The sequence below is a fragment of the Vitis riparia genome, chromosome 10 (assembly GCF_004353265.1).
Source record: "Vitis riparia cultivar Riparia Gloire de Montpellier isolate 1030 chromosome 10, EGFV_Vit.rip_1.0, whole genome shotgun sequence".
Taxonomy (NCBI): domain Eukaryota; kingdom Viridiplantae; phylum Streptophyta; class Magnoliopsida; order Vitales; family Vitaceae; genus Vitis; species Vitis riparia.
In genome coordinates, this window is record NC_048440.1 from 5329706 (window position 1) to 5346248 (window position 16543).

The following is a 16543-nucleotide window of genomic DNA, read 5'->3' on the forward strand; positions in this document are numbered from 1 at the left end:
GAATCAATGTAACTCTTGGCGTTGAACCAGGTAGTGATGGAGGTAGATCGAGAACTATTGTGACTGCTTCCACGGCTGTGTTTCCCATCAGGACCAGCTCTAACAAGACATATTTTCCAAAAACTCCTTCACTAGTATGAATTTGCGAGTGATCGGCCTCTACCTGTATGAGTAAATATTGCTGCATCAATTCCAATCAAATTTAGAATCAAGTGTAGGACATCTGTTGTTCCCAGGATTTAAGATCACATATGAGTTCAAGTAACTTGAAGCTCTCTAATAAAAACTAAGTTATAGTTATCATCAATGTAGAGCTCAAGGCTGCTAGGCAAGAACAACTCTCCAGTTGGTTGATCTCATTCAACAACCTGTTTGAATCCCACCACTCCCGCTTCATTGATTCCTCCATAATCTTTTCTTGGAGCAAGATAAATGGAGCACCCCATGAGAAATGTCCGGTAAATGAATAATGAATTTGGAGGCCCCTAAAAAAAAAATCGTGGAATACAGCTTTATACTCTCTACCTTTTCCTCATGCAGGTCTTAGGGACTAATTCAGAAAGATGATTTACTGTGAAGTATGCGTATGACTACCAGGCAATAACATTGCCAGTATAAAAAAATAAAAAATAAAAAAACCCAGCACAGTGATTTGTGTTCTCCAAGTTGCTTGTTGTTCATCCCTCAACTGGTGCTTGTGACCTGGGCAATTCCTGATAGACCCCGCTTGAACCTCCATAGGTACTAATGTAACACATGCTGATAATACAAATCAACATATTCAACATCAAGACCCTTCAGGCTAGCCTCACAGCAGATGCGCACACATTCTGGAGTACCTTTTTACTAACATAAGTTGCATTCTTTCATAACCGAACTTCGCAGCTACTTGAGCTTTTTCCCTTGGCAGTTGCTTTAAGGCCTTTCCAACTCGAACTTGATCAGCATTGCCTAGGAGTGGATGGAAAGGAGTTGTTAGTGTGGAAGCTAGAGAGTGGTACCCATATTGTCAGTTTGTCTTCTTTAATCTCAGAATTTCTAGAACTGGAATTTGCTTCAATAGGCTTCGAATTGGAATTATGAAATTCATTGCTCTCACATCCACAAGCAGAATCACTGGGTGTAGGGGGGTTAATAAATTCCTCAATTTCCATATTCTGAATCAAGAAATAACTTTTGTGGTAATAAGACGACAAAAAACACACTTTTGTCAGCAACCAAGCATGAGACAAGGACAAAGGCGGATTGAATCTGAAAGAAGACTTATAGGAATTTGGTGTGCCTCTTCATCAGAATGAATAGAAATAGAGGATTCTGATCGAATAGCTTTGCTTTACTGAGCGTCTTAGAAAGAGTGAACTTTGCTGATGTATCGATAGTGCTGGTTCTTCCAAATGATGACCTAAGGGGTAATGGAACAAATTCTGCTGAGAGTTCCTCATTCTCATCCAATCCGTCATCACTAGCCATTGAGCCCACTACGAAAATCGAAGGGACTGTTTGTAATGGTTTCGAGTCCCTTCAGATATTGCCAAGAATGTCGAGTGACAATCCCAAAAGCTGTCTTAGCTTCTAAAGTCATGCCATACTCAAAATCTGGAACCGCCACAATATTGAACGGAGCCAGGCCATACTCAAGACCAAAAATATCTTCATCCCATTTCATTAGTTTCACTGCTAGCAAAGAAACACTCAAGCAACAACTCCATACCTGGAAGCTTCGACAACTCTTTTCAAAACTCAAGTGCAGAAGATAGATTAACCACTCCCCACCCCCCCCTCAGATCTTTACATACTTGGACTGTGATATTTGCACAGGAGAATTCTTCACAGCAATTGCTATCCTGCATCATCCTTGAAGAAAATCCTAACCAAAGCATTGATATGTGCATTGAAGACTCCACCAACAACGAGCTTTTCTTGGCATCAAGAGAGACCAGCTTACACATTCAGAATGAAATGGAGTAGTGGTGTCATTAGGCAACAGGAACTTCTTTCTACTACTGTGCAAACTGCCATTAAAAAAAGTGTTTCTGAGTTCTTGTGAACATTCTTGCTCTTTTTTGATATGAAACTAAAGAAATGAGTAATAGAAAACGCAACAGCAAGCTCTCAAACAAACAAATAAATCAAATGATTGAAAATTATTTCTATAATACATACATGCAGTAGAGAAATAACACCCAAAGATAAAAGAGAAGAATGAAAAACAGTGCGAAATGGAGGAGAATAGGGTATACAAAGGAAACTTACCACAGAAGTATTTCCGACTAAACTTCTCTTCTCCCTTGGAAACCTGAAAAATTCCACCCTTGCGCTTATAGAACGTAGGGAAACGAGTAGAGATCAAATGTAAAAACGAGAATAAGAAAATTATCTCTGAAGGCACAATGTTGTTGAATGGAAATCAAAGTATTTTCATACGAAACTAAATAAATGAGTAATAGACAACGGAACATCAAGATCGCAAGAAAACAAAGAAATCAACATAATGAAAATTAATTTTCCTAGTACACGCATACATTTACCACATAACACCAAAACATACAAGAGAAAAATGAAGAACAACGAGAAATTTGAGAGAATAGGCAATACGGAAGAAACTTACCCAATAACTATTTCCAAATAAACTTCTCTTATTCTCGGCAAACCCAAAAATTCCACCCTTACGCTTATAAAAGGTAGGGAAAGGAGCAGAGATCAAATGTAAAAGCGAGAATAAGAAAATTGCCTTTTAAGGCACAGTGTCATTAAAAGGAAATAAATTATTCTGATACGAAACTAAAGAAATCAGTAATAGAAAACGTAACATCAAACTTTGAAACAAACAAATAAATCAAAGGATTGAAAATTAATTCTATAATACATACACGCGGTAGAGAAATAACACTCAAAGATAAAAGAGAAGAATGAAGAACAATGCGAAATGGAGGAGAATACGGTATACAAAGGAAACTTACCAGAGAAGTATTTCCGACAAAACTTCTCTTCTCCCTTGGAAACCTGAAAAATTCCACCCTTGCGCTTATGGAAGGTAGGGAAACGAGTAGAGATCAAATGTAAAAACGAGAATAAGAAAATTACCTCTTAAGGCACAATGTTGTTGAATGGAAATCAAAGTATTTTCATACGAAACTAAATAAATGAGTAATATACAACCGAACAACAAGATCACAAGAAAACAAAGAAATCAACAAAATGAAAATTAATTTCGCTAGTGTACACATACATTTACCACATAACACCCAAACACACAAGAGAAAAATGAAGACCAGTGAAAAATTTGAGAGAATAGGGAATACGGAAGAAACTTACCCAACAACTATTTCCAAATAAACTTCTCTTATCCCTGGTAAACCTGAAAATTCCACCCTTACGCTTATAGAAGGTAGGGAAAGGAGCAGAGATCAAATGTAAAAAAGAGAATAAGAAAATTGCTTCTTAAGGCACAGTGTCATTAAAAGGAAATAAATTATTCTGATACGAAACTAAAGAAATGAGCAATGGAAAACGCAACATAAAACTTACACACAATCAAAGAAATCAACAAATTGAAATTAATTTTCCAGTACACATATTGTCGACATATAAGTTCCAAACATATAAAAAGAAAATTGAAGCACATTGCGAAATTTGAGAGAATAGGGAATACGGAGGAAACTTACCCAAGAAATATTTCCACACAAACTTCTCTTGTCCACGGGAAACCTGAAAATTCCAACCTTATGCTTATAGAAGATAGGGAAAGGAGTAGACATCAGATGTAATACCAGAATAACAAAATTACCTCCTGAGGCACAATGTGGTTGAAATGAATTCAAATTATTCTAATACGAAACCAAATAAATGAGTAATATAAAACACAGCATCAAGCTCTAACACAAACAAATAAATCAAAGGATTGAAAATTAATTCTCTAATACATAGTAGACAAACAACACCCAAAGATAAAAGAGAAGAATGAAGAACGGTGCGAAATGGAAGAGAATAGGGGATACGAAGGAAACTTACTAGAGAAGTATTTCTGACTAAACTTCTCTTCTCCCTTGGAAACCTGAAAAATTCCACCCTTACGCTTATAGAAGGTAGGGAAACGAGTAGAGATCAAATGTAAAAACGAGAATAAGAAAATTACCTCTTAACGCACAATGTTATTGAATGGAAATCAAAGTATTTCCGTGTGAAACTAAATAAATGAGTAATAGACAATGTAACAAAAAGATCACAAGAAAACAAAGAAATCAACAGAATGAAAATTAATTTTGCTAGTACACACATACATTTAACGCATAACACCCAAACATACAAGAGAAAAATGAAGAACAGTCAGAAATTTGAGAAGAATAAGGAATACGGAAGAAACTTACCCAACAACTATTTCCAAAGAAACTTCTCTTGTCCCCCGCAAACCTGAAAATTCCACCCTTACGCTTATAGAATGTAGGGAAAGGAGCAGAGATCAAATGTAAAAACGAGAATAAGAAAATTGCCTCTTAAGGCACAGTGTCATTAAAAGGAAATAAATTATTCTGATACGAAACTAAAGAAATCAGTAATAGAAAACGTAACATCAAACTTTGAAACAAACAAATAAATCAAAGGATTGAAAACTAATTCTATAATACATACACGCGATAGAGAAATAACACCCAAAGATAAAAGAGAAGAATGAAGAACAGTGCGAAATGGAGGAGAATAGGGTATACAAAGGAAACTTACCAGAGAAGTATTTCCAACTAAACTTCTCTTCTCCCTTGGAAACCTGAAAAATTCCACCCTTGCGCTTATGGAAGGTAGGGAAACGAGTAGAGATCAAATGTAAAAACGAGAATAAGAAAATTACCTCTTAAGGCACAATGTTGTTGAACGGAAATCAAAGTATTTTCATACGAAACTAAATAAATGAGTGATAGACAACGAAACAACAAGATCACAAGAAAAAAAGAAATCAACATAATGAAAAATAATAGATCCATGGTACTATCCAAAATACATTTCTTGCAAACCATTGATGCTAAACTTTCATATTGATTCTATGCCTACAGTAGCTAACTTTCACAAACACTTATCGCATGTTACTGAAGAATGAAGTTCCCTCAAGACACTGATGAACCTTATATAGGGGAACAAAGAAGATCCATGTCGTTGCCAAACAACTTAAGTATTACTTTGCAAGAAACAAACCCTAAGATAAAGGACTAAACAATTTTTTGCACAAAATTTCATCAAGGAAACTTTTTCATTTTCTTGGAAACTAAAACATCAAGTAAAAGACAAAATTTTTCATTTTTATTTTCTTTTGTTTCAATTTCTCATAAACCATACAAATTATAAGATTTTCAAGTTTGGCATGTGATTTATTTTTCTACCTATGCAATTGCATGGCTAGATTTATCAATTCAAGTATTAACAACCATTTAAAAGCCATTAAAGGAACAATAATTTAATTTCAAGCAAGATGTGAACTTAATCCTTATTATAATGCACACTAATCATTATTCACTTCCTCTTTTGTTTCATCTCCTGATTTCCAAACAATATCTTTCAACAGAGTTGAGAGGTAAGAACTACTGCACATAAGACAAATTCAGTGAATGATTGAATTTATAATATTTAGAGAAAAAGGCACTACTTTCCTAACATGGAAAAAAAATATTGTTCCCTAGGAAACCAATTTAAAACTGGTCTTACACTAAATTTAAGGTCCTTATATCTAGGAGACTCTCATATAGGGATCTAATTACTTTTGGAATAAATTAGTGACAGCTAGTAAAAGCTTATTTTAGCACAAACATCACTACATTTTATTACTAGATTGTTTACTATGGTGAAGTATCCTTCCTCAATCATGCTTATTGTCTATAGCTAACGCTCTTAGGCCAATTGAATAACAACTTCCCCAATTTCACTATCCCCACAATTTTGCACCAATGTTCCTCCTGGTCTAATGGAGAGAGACTCGAGAAAAGAAGCAACATTTTTTCAAAGAGAAGCAAAATCGGAAGTCAAGAAGCTTTTGATTCCAAGGGATCTCTAAAATGATTGCATATTTTCTATCTATTGCTTATCGATCTGCTCAGACTGGTCCCTACAGCGGGTTCTTAGTTAAGTTTCAACATCACTACAATATTATAGCACATGCTTTTACATATAAGAAGGAAGGGCATGGGTATAGTATCAAACCAAATATTGGACATCAATATGCCCCAGATAAAAATTCAACAACCATTCTCATTTAATATGACAATTCAATTGAGATAGTATTTACATACTTTGTGAAATTCTAGAGTATCTCCCCTAGATTTTCGAAACTCAACCATGTTGTGGACCCACATTTTTCATATGCATCCCCACTCATCGACAAGACTCGCTTTTTAATTGGTGAAAAATTAGTTTTGGAAAAGTCGGAGTCGCCACTTTTTTTATGATTTTTTTAAAATAAATAAAACAAGAAATAAAACCCTAAAGAAGTGACTCCAAAGTATTGGAAAAACATGTTTTCGAAAAGCCCGAGTCTAGGTCTGAGGATCAAGTTACCTGTAAGGAAGGTACCTCAAATAGGTAGCACCCCTCTAAGCCCTAAAGGGGTCTCTACTGGCTAGGTCGAAGGAAATGTGGCAATTAATCAATTAATTGAAGGTACCTAAATAGACTAAGGTGATTTCAAGATCCTATCAACACTAGCATGCCAAATAAGAAATCAAATCACAATCATAAAAGAAGAGTTGGAATGTGTACCCAGACTGCTTCTCAAGTGCTATCATAAGACATCAAAGTTAGTTTGAATAGTATATCACTCAACATGCATTTCATTAGAGATAAACAAACAAGTGTCAAGGCAATCAAGGACAACATTCAAACATGGATATAACTCATGATAACATGCATATTCATAGAATTTTGGAATTGGAGGACAGAGAGAGAGTACCTGGTTAGCAAGCATTAGCGCCTTTATGGAAAACAAGGTTAGCTCAACAATAAATATAAGGCAAATTCATGTATATCATCCAAAGGAATCAAAATCAATCAATCACCAAACAATCATCTCACTTGAATCAATATCAAAGACGATGTCTAGAATGTTGGACCCCCCACCAAGTTCCAAATTACTTTTGCATAAATTGGTTCAATGAATTCGATTATTTAGAACCATGAAGTTTGTTCATGCTTGTTGAAAATCGAAAAAAATCAAGAAAATTAGTTGAAAACAGTGAAAATGCATACCAGAAGGAAAATGGCAGCAAAAGGTTATTGAACTCTGGATTTTGTGCCTAGATATTTGAGGATGAAATTTGAAAATTGAAAATTATTCTGGTGAAAAAGATTTTGAAGACTTGAATCAAAACTAGTGAGATCACAAAGAAAAGAAAAGAAAGACCACGGGAGAAGGAAAGTGTGCACTGAGGTAGTCAATGCTGGAATGAGGTCCGGGGTGGGCACTGTGACTGTACTGGATCTTTGACTGCATTCTGCCATCTTTCGTACCCAAATCAAAAGTTTCAAGTCTCCTTCTAAGCATTTTAGTCTAACAAGTTTCTGTGCCTGAGAAAGTTGTTGTAATCGAAGTTGAAGAAAGGGTTGAGGAGACTGCCCAAAGGCTTCTGCTACTGTAGAATCCCAGAGTTTGAAAACCATTCTGCAACCTGGAAGTTCTACTTCATTTGTAGTTTTTCTATCTTCTTTGGATGTAACTTCTCCTCAAAGAATAAATAGCACACAGAAATCATTTTTTGTGCTTCATAGAACCATATCCTTCTCTCTTCAAGAGCATTAGAAATCTGTATTCTGGTTGCTGGCATAGCACAATGATTCACCAAAGTTTCCCTTGAGCATGCTGAGCAAGATTCACAAGAGCGGCCTTGTTGAGAGCTTTGAGAATGCAAAATGCGATTCAGAACTTTCAGTGTGTGGAGAAACAGAGTCTGAGGCAGCATCTTCAGTCTTTGAGAGTGTGATCTTTGCAGTGGTAGATGATTCACTTCATATCTGTGTGTTGTTTGTTTTGTGAAGCAGGAGTACCAATTCTTTGGGGAGCTTCCTTATTCCTCCATAATTCCCCTTTTCCAGCCTATGAAACATTTTCTATATGCTGCAGTCCCAACCTGATTTTTCATCGTGTCTTCAGTCTCTTTTGAACACACCCTTTTTGTCAGCCATATGATAATCTCCTTTAATGATAGCCAAGGCATTTCCACTGGTCGAAGAAGAATTAGGAATTCCAATTAGATGGCTTTATTTTATTTTTTTTTTGGTACAACTGATTTCTGTTGCTGCCCACGTCCTTCATGACTAAAACAGAATTATTCCTCTGTCTTTCTTCAGACCAGTCTCCGCTAGATACATGTCAGAAAATAGACAACAGCAAGTTCCGGGAATCATGATGGATTCTTATGAGGGTGAAGTGCTAGTTGATGAAGAACCTTTCTCATAACTGATACATCACCAATTAACTGCAGAAGCTCATCTGGATTGAAACTGGAGAAATCAAATTCATCAAATTGAGATTCTGAACTAGTTTCAAAGTCTTCTCCCGACCATCCAACCTCGTTTTTCTGAGTTGCACATTATTGCCGATGAAGCCCTTCTCCTTACTTCTGTAGAGCAAACACAAACCGCCACCAAAAATTGGCTAGCCCGGGTTGCTAGTTTATACATCTATTCACCATTAATTTCTTTTTCCTTCTTGAAATTTCTGGAATATGGAAGAAACCTATGAAGAAGATGGTGGAACATTCCAGTAATGCGGTACACAGTAGGACCTCTTTGAGGGGAAACCCTGCATCATCATCACTCTCACCTCCAGTAGCATTAGATGCTACTGAACCCAGTTCAACCAGTCTCTGCATAATGGCTCTCAACATAAATGCTTGGAATGTAACAGTGATGTTGGAATTCCCTACCCACTTCATATATCTGTAAGTGACTCTTTCTCATCAATGACATAGTCTTTCATGTCTTGAAACGCGGGTGGTAAGGAGTCCAAGGTGTAATTCCTTAAAGGAGGCTTTAACAGGGATCTCAATTTCTGCATCAGCGGTGCCATTATCTGCAGATCAATTCTTGGGTTCAGCTGTACTGTCACTTTCTTTTGAGCATCATTAACCACTTCAAACTGAGCTAGGTTCTCATTTGTATTTCTCATTCTTCAGGCTCTTATGATTTAGGGTGAAATGCACTTGACATTCTCTCATATTGTCGACAACAATGTCTTGGTTCTGGCGCTTTGCACTTGAGGAGTGGCAGAGGTTTTGGGAGCTTTCTTCCCAGATTTTGAATCAGTCTGCTTAGTTTTGGTCTTAGGCGTTTCAGAAGGATAGAAATATCATGACAGCAAGTTCCTCTCTGGAATTAGTGTGAGCATGGGAGTTCGAAATCGCATGTTTCAACAGTCCATTAATGTTCCTCCCAAAACTAAAAACAATAGAAGTGCCTTGACTCCAACCTTTTTTAGATTCTAGCAAAGACCTTATTCCAATATCTCCAACCTGGGATTTCAAAGTGTTCATGCTCTAAAACCCATGATTATCAGCTTTGCCACTTAGTTTCTGATTGTTTACTGACAGTTGAACTTCTCCTATGATTTTCTCCTCTGCTTTTCAATATTCGCTGTGCTTTTTCAGAAGCTCCCTTAAAAGGAATGGGTAGAGGATCCATTTCCCCATCAATAGCTCCATGGATCCCCTAACAGTTACAAAATTCTGAAGCGGTTGGTCTCTTGGTTGGACAAAAGGACAAAGCCTGTATGTGATTCCAATTTATTCCCTTGATGTCATAGGCAGCTCGATCAGTTTCAACCTCCACAGGTGTGAAGTCTTCTTTGCCATCCTGAACCCCATTACTCCAAGACCAATGAAACTAATACATTCCACAATATTTGATTTGGTTGTTTCCCAGCTCTTGATTTTCTTTTGCTAAAGCAAAATTCTATTGCCTTTTGAATGTCTTGAGAAGCTAATCGTGCGGTCCTGAAGTTTCAACCTGCAATATGTCTCTCTCTCTTTATTCGTAGAAATTCTGAAATGGTCTAAGCCACTCAAGAAGTTCGATATTTGCCAAAGTATGTCAAGCTAACAGTCCAGGAAACAAGCCAACATCTCCCTTCCTCTTACTCTACTTCTGCCACAGATTGGTTGTAAGTGGAGTATGTTTGGTTCTATAGAGCACTAATGACCAGTGGGGCTGGGTGATGCTAAGTAAAGCCTTTTGTAGACCAGGGTATTATGTCTAGCAACAGACATTACTTCGGAAAATTAGGCAAAATTAGAACTTCAAAACATCAGGAAGGCCTGATTCATACAAGACGGAAATAGCAAGTAAAGTCATTAAGGACAATTTCGATCACGACAGTCAGAGCCTGAGAGTTTTGGGATCCTGTGGAATCTGCAGAAATATGAGTAACAGACCCAAGCCTCTTTCAACAAAACCCCAGCGAGCCTCTTTTGCAAACATGATTGTCACTGTACCCTGAACTTCCACCAATGATCATTTAACTACCATTTGCTCCAACTAAACCCAAAATCCTGTAATCTTCTACATGCATCATTTTTGCTAAAATTTATGCACTTCTCCAGTTCTTTAAACAGAGAAACTGTTGCACTACCGCTCATCATAGACACCATCAGATTGAACATTGAATGCAAGAAGGTGAATCCTGTTGTGCAGTCTGCAAGTTCTGAGAGAAAGGCACGAGCACATCTGATTCTGGCCAGGCGGAAGTTTCTGTTCTTCACAATCCTCCTGAACATCAAATCATGTCTTGACCACTGCCTAGCATGCAGGTTCCCGATTTATTGTTGCCTTTAGGGATCAAAAGGTTCATATTCTCATTAAGCCTTGGCAAATCTGCTCCCTTGTAAAGTCAGGTCCAATAAAATTTTCACCCACATTAGCAATTAAGAAAATTTTCTTATATTTATATTCCTTTGTCAGCATTAACAAATGCTGGACCATTTTGAGTGTAGTAAACCAAGGTGTTTCAAGGGGCCACATCTTTAACCGAAAATGGCTCACCGCCCAAACAGAAAATCTTTGACTGAGAGAAAAGCGTTTTAAGAAACAACCAACCTTCCTCATCAACCCGCTATAATATCTCAGAGTTAACCATCCAATATTCGAGCATTAGTCCACTAACACAAAACCTTCCAGAACTAGACAGGCTTATCTCTCATATCAAAACCTCTGTCATTCTCCAATACATGCTCAAACACATAGACAAGGACTCCAACACCATGTGAGAGAAGGAATAGAAAGCATAGACAAAAACATTTAAAAAAAAATCCAGGGGGAACAAGTAGAAAGTGAACATGAATAGCCTCATTTCAAGTGTTAATCCATGGGCTAAAACAGGGGAACGATTCAAATCAGATTTTGACCTAAACAGGGCAGGATTCCTATCATCAGATTCAAGGACAGACCCAAATCCAAATCATTTGCAGATGAAATCAATGGCATTAAAAAGAATGAAAGTCCAAAACAGAGCAAATAAACAAGCAACCAATCTTAACAGAACAAATTGTGGCCCTTAACCAAACAGCAAAGGTTGAATGCCCATAAATGGCCAGAGAATAATGGAGAATTGAATGTAAGTAAGAATACAGAAAATAACAAAAAACGTACCTGGCAGTTTCGACTCCAATCCCTTGACTTCCAGTAATGGTTCCTCTCCAAAATCCTTAAAAACCAGTGAACCACCTCGTTCTCCAAAAACGATCCCAAAAGAATCCTCTCTGCTCCCCACCGTCCCTTGTGCCTTTATATAAAAAGATCTGCTACTTTCCTTTTCCCCCCAAAATTCTGCCACCTTTTTCTTCCATAAAGAAAGAATTCCAACCCCTCAATCCATCTACTACTTTCCTTTTCCATATAAAAAAAAATCTCTGCCACTTTCTTTTCTCCTTCAACTCTCCAAAAACAAAAATAATGAAAACATAAAATTAGAAATAATAAGAATGGTGGATAGATAAATAAATAAATAATAAACAAATAAAATAAAACTAATAAATAATAATTAAAATAAGATAATCCCATGCAAAATTTCCAAAAGAGGATAAGTAAATGTGTGAATAAATAAATAAGAGAGTGCATCCCTTTTTTTTCTCCGGTTTTAGATGATTTTGGTCATTAGGACTTAGTCACCTCTTCTTCTTAAATTTTAGGTGATTTCAGTCATTGTGACCACATCCGTTATTTCTTAGGTGATTTCGGTAATTGCGACCGCGTCTTATCCTTCCTTGAGTTATAGGTGATTTCGGTCATTGTGACCGCATTCCGTCTCCTTCCTCAGTTTTAGGTGATTTCTATCATTGAGACCACGTCCCGTCCCCTTTCTCAGTTTTAGGTAATTTCAGTCATTATGGCCACATCTCGACTTCTTCTCCAGTTTTAAATGGTTTCGGTCATTGCGACCAAGTCCTTTTTCCTTCCTCAATTTTAGGTGATTTCGGTCATTGTAACCGCGTCCCTTATTTCTTAGGTGATTTTGATCTGCAATCACGTCTCGTCTTTCCTTCACTTAAAGGTGATTTTGGTCATTGCAATTGTGTCCCGTCTCCTACCTCAATTTTAGGCAATTTCAGTAATCGCATTTACATCCCATCATTTTCCTTCAGTTTTAGGTGATTTTGGTAATTGCGACTATGTCTCATCTTTTTCTCAATTTTAGGAGATTTGGGTCAGGACAACCGTGTTCCATTATTACTTCTGTTTTAGGCGATTTCGATCATTACGACTATGCCCCATCTTGTTCCTTAGTTTTAACTGAGTTTGGTCATTATGATCCCTTCTCGTCTTTTCTTTAGTTTTAGGTGATTTCATTCATTACGACCGCGTCCTGTCTTGTTACTTGGTTTTATGTAATTTTGGTCATTGCAACCGCATCTCGTCATTCCTTCACATATAGGTGATTTCGGTCATTACAATTGCGTCCCATCTCTACCTCAGTTTTAGGCGATTTTGGTAATTGCGACTACGTCTTGTCCTTTTCCTCTAGTTTTAAGTAGTTTTGGTCATTGCGACCACATCCTATCTCCTTCCTTAATTCATAGATTTAGGCAATTTATGAAGACTGTAGTACACTACCTCCTAATTAAAGGAATGACTTATTTTGGTCATCGAGATGGTTTCCTATGGTGAGTGTACTAGTGTATAGGGTTACATATTGGATAAGACCTACAATGAATCATGATATTAGCTATTCAATAGTCATGATTCACCAAGCTTCTATACTATATGAATTCTCAACCTTGAAAGAATATTGAGTTAATGTTGAGGTCAGTAGTGGCTTTGACTAGGATGATCTTCCTAGTTTCATTTTGGTTACTAGTTGTGGAAGATTTTTCACCCTTTTGAGAGAGAACTAATCCTGTAGAAAATTTTCTTTTTTTGCCTTTTGAACTCTCACTCTCGGGAATTTTAGGACCAAACCTTGCTGAATGTACCTCTCCAAAAGCAGCAACATTTAAGTTAGCATTCTCTATAAGGTCTTCATTGTTCACTGGTAATTCATTGGTAGGATCCGTAGAAGCAGAGCCATAGAACCTCACAGATGAGAAATCAAGAACTTCACCAGCAGGGAAGGCAAGAATTAAGTCCTTGTCTGTGTATTCAATTTCATATAGAAGCAAATGAGCATTCTGTGAACATGAAACAAACTCAACAGTGTCTAGGTGGGTTTATCTTTATCAGGATGTAGCTTCAAGTCCAATAGTGACTAATAGTCCAAACCCTGGATAAATGTAATCGTTTCTATGATCTAAGCCTACAGGAAAGGAGCAGAAGAGCTTCATTTCTAACATCTAGGGATTAGGAATCTGAATCTAACTCATTCTCCACATGCTCAGTTGAGTATCTTTGGTCAATGATAACTTAACAAGTATCTTTTGAATTTTTTAACCTAGGAGTTAGTGTGCCCTTCTTGCTTTGGGTTGGCCACATCACTATAACCAGTGTGGGGACCCGCATTTTTCATGTGCATCCCCACTCGTTGGTGAGACTCATTTTTATTGGTGAAAAATTTAGTTTTGAAAAAGTCAGAGTCGCCATTTTTTATTTATTTTTTAAAATGGGAAATAAAACAAGAAAGAAAACCCTAAAGAAGTGACTCCATAATTTTGGAATAGCATGTCTTCAAATAACCCGAGGTTAGGTCTAGGGATTAGGTTACCTATCGGGAAAGTGCCTCAAAGAGGTAGCACTCCTCTAAGCCCTAAAAAGGTCTCTACTAGCTAACTTGAGGGAAATGTAGCAATTAATCAGTTGATTATGAATACCTAAGTAGGCTAAGGTGATTTCGAAACTAGCATGCAAAATAAGAAACAAATCACAATCATAAAGGAGAGTTAGGGTGTGTACCTAGACTGCTTGTCAAGCGCTATCATAAGACATCAAAGTTAGCTCAGAAATAAAGCACACAGCATATATTTTTATTAGAGCAAATTAAACAAACATCAAGGAATCCAAAGATACTATCAAACATGGTTATAGTCCTCAATAACATACACATTCATGGAATTTCGAAATTGGAGGTTAGAGAGAGCGTACCTGATTAGCAAGCATCAATGCCTTTATGGAATACAAGTTAGCTCAACAATAAGTATAAAACAAACTCATGTATATCATAGAGAGGAATCAAAATCAATTAATCATCAAACAATTATCTTATTAGAATCAATGTAAAAGGAGTATCATGGATGTTGGGCCCCCACCAAGGCCCAATTTACTTTTGCATGATTTAATTCTATGAATTCCATTGGGAATCATGAAGTTTATTCATGCTTATTTAAAAAACGAGAAAATCAAGAAAATTAAAGTAAAAAAATAAGAGAAAATAAGAAGATGCATGCCGAAAAAGAAAATGGCAGCAGGTTTATTAAAATCTGGATTTTATTAACCAAGAAACTCCTAAGGACAAAATTTTTGGAAAACCGGAATTATTTGGACAAAAAAAATTTTGAAATCCAGATTTAAAATGTGTAAATTCATAAGGGAAAGAAAAGCATCAGGAGGATAGGTGATTATGCAAGCCGAATAGGAGTGAGGTCGGGTATAGGCAAGCATGTGACCTGTGACTAGGTATTCTGAAGTTGCACATCCAGGACCAACTTTTGCTACAGCAATTTGGCTAATTGTCATTTTGATTCACTGTTTTCCAGAGGCAGTGTAGCATGAAGTTGAAGCAGAGGAACAATTCTGATCACCAAAGTCTGATAAACATGGACTGCTCTTTTTAATTCAACAATTTTGGAGTTTTCTTGTCTGTTGTTGCAGGAAAGGAATCTGCTTTAACTAATGCTGGCTATCTGAGATCCATCTGACCAGTTGATGATAGGGTGGTATCCATCTGTTCTGTCATTGGTGAGGCAAAGTCCACCTGATCTGAAGCTGAACTTTTTTGCTGAACCTATCTCTGAGTTGTAGTCTAATCTCAGACACTGCCATTAAATCTTTATTAATTTTTGTTCATGAGACGCAATCAATTTCTCCACTGCGGCGCTCCTTTCATTTGTGTCACTTCTCTTTCCACACAGTGATCTGACTGCTAACTCTCTCTAAAACCTCTGAAACAGGGCGAGACTGGTGAATGAGAAGAAAATTTGAAAATTGCTCTCCTGGACTCAAGTTTAGCACGAGAAATCAGCTTAATTTCATCCTGGAGTTTCTCAGTTTTGGGCATTCTTTCAGGCTTGACTTCAGTAACCTGTGAGATTTGAACTTCCTGTTCCATTTCAGTTATGATGCTCTGTCCTTCATGGTCAATATGAGAAACAACACTACTTTTCTCTCCAGTCTATTGCACTTCTGAATTATAGGGTTTCATGACTTCAGCTTGTAAATAGAGATTTGCCCACTCCCCTCAGGAGTTTCGATGAAACAAATGAAACCCTTGGTGTGTAATTCATGGACACAGCCACCTGCTCTGGAAGAAGTTACACTCTTCTTCACTAGACATACTTATATTATAACCAGCATCGGTATTGTCTTCACTGCTAAAGCTCACTGAAAAGCCACTTTTCAGGATTGTCAAGGAGTTGGATGACCCAAGCTCATGCCATCAAATTTTTGGAGGAGAAACCTGTTTCTGCTTAAGGGTGCTTGCTTTCACTGCCTTGGTGGAAATAGGAGCATCATTCTGTACCCTGGGTGTGCCACTTTCATTAATCAAGGGTATAGTGAGGGGTGACGGATTCAACAGAATTGAGTTGCTCTTGAGAAGCACAGACCCTGGCATAACACAAGCATCTTTGTAGAGTTGTATGGCTTTGCCCAAATCAACGCCTTCTAGAACACGAGCATCCTTTGCCAGAACATTTGGTGCAGGTTGTGATCTACCATATTTAGTGTATAACCCTGATGCCTGTCTATAAGATTCAGCAATTTCACCCCAATTCTTGTTAGAGCCGGTGACAAACTCCAATTTCATGCAACTATACGTGATCATGCTACTGTGAGGTTGCCCAAACTGGACTCACCATGGCCATTGCATATGTCATGCAATGACGGAGAAGATGAACATCAAATACCCATTGGCATGTCCACCATCAAATGG